At 36.4% G+C, this 1,086-nt stretch overlaps 1 long non-coding RNA gene across 1 annotated transcript; it reads right to left on the bottom strand.

The window, feature by feature from the left end:
- Nucleotides 1-245: 245 nt before the first annotated feature.
- LOC119634820 lies at nt 246-792 on the bottom strand. Its single transcript, XR_005246983.1, has 3 exons — nt 769-792; nt 425-674; nt 246-369 (listed from the first exon to the last, which is right to left on the bottom strand). It is a non-coding gene; the product is annotated as an uncharacterized LOC119634820 (long non-coding RNA).
- Nucleotides 793-1,086: the final 294 nt, after the last annotated feature.

Genomic DNA, 1,086 nt, shown 5'->3' with positions numbered 1-1,086 from the left:
TCTATTTTCGATTTTCTCCTCGGCATATAAAAAGTAGCGACTTTAATAGAATAGTTTCCAAAGCCAAACATAAGATCCGTATATATTACATATTGTCTATTACAACAGCCAAGTTACCCAAGTCAATTGACAAATAGAAAAAGTTGGATCTACTTGACTTCCTCTTTCTTCCTTAGGTTGTGTATGTTCATTCCATAATCGAAGTGTGGTGAAGGGTTTCGCAAGATAAAATTTGCAGCACCGTGTCCCCGATTACATCAAATATAAAAGGTACCATCAAATCCAAAAACGGTCATGAAATGATCAAAACGTGGGATTAGATAACAAAAAGGTTGAAGTATAGGGGTTCAAAATTATTCCCAACTTTCGCTGAAAAGAGAAATATACTGCAAAAAAGTAAAAGGTGAACGTTGTTTAGAAAAACCTTGACAAACAAAGCTCGTTCGAAGGGAATGTGCTGCGGGCAGTCTTCTTCTTCTTTCACCGTGAATACGTTCAACTAATTTTTCTGGGATTCACTTTTCTCATCATTTTCTCGAATCTATAACACAAAGGGTTTCGCAGTTCAAACAACAGCAAAGCACTGCTTGTCCTGAGGCGTTTAAATTGAGATTCATTTACAGCGAAGAGACCAAAGTCTCTTCTCCTGATTGCTATCGCAGTTACATTCGCATCTAAGAAATACCAAAAGGAAAAGTGTCCAAAAAGGGATTTGCAAATTTTTACTCGAATGCCATTTTTAACACAGTGATCGCTGCTTTTAGTTACCTGGTTGCCGGTTTTCGAGAAACTAAAAACCCACTTCAAAATCTTTTATCGGTGATGGTTATCAGACCTCTTGAAACTATGGTATGTTGCAAAAGTTGAAAGTTTTTTTCTCTGTTTAGTTATCTCAATAAGATAAAGTTGCGCTCTGACGTCTGAACGTCGAATGAAACGACAGATATTAATCATCATCTTATTGCATTCAGTTTTAAATGTGCTCCCATTTCCTTAAGGTTAATCAATTTCTCTAGCGAATGTACAATTCATTTGCTCAACCTCTGGAAAGTAGTTTTTCTCAGACTTTTGACATCTATAGGGGAA

The sequence above is a fragment of the Glossina fuscipes genome, unplaced genomic scaffold (genome assembly GCF_014805625.2).
Source record: "Glossina fuscipes isolate IAEA_lab_2018 unplaced genomic scaffold, Yale_Gfus_2 3, whole genome shotgun sequence".
Taxonomy (NCBI): Eukaryota; Metazoa; Arthropoda; class Insecta; order Diptera; family Glossinidae; genus Glossina; species Glossina fuscipes.
Note: the sequence above shows the minus strand (reverse complement) of the source record. Positions and strands in the feature narration are given on the sequence as shown.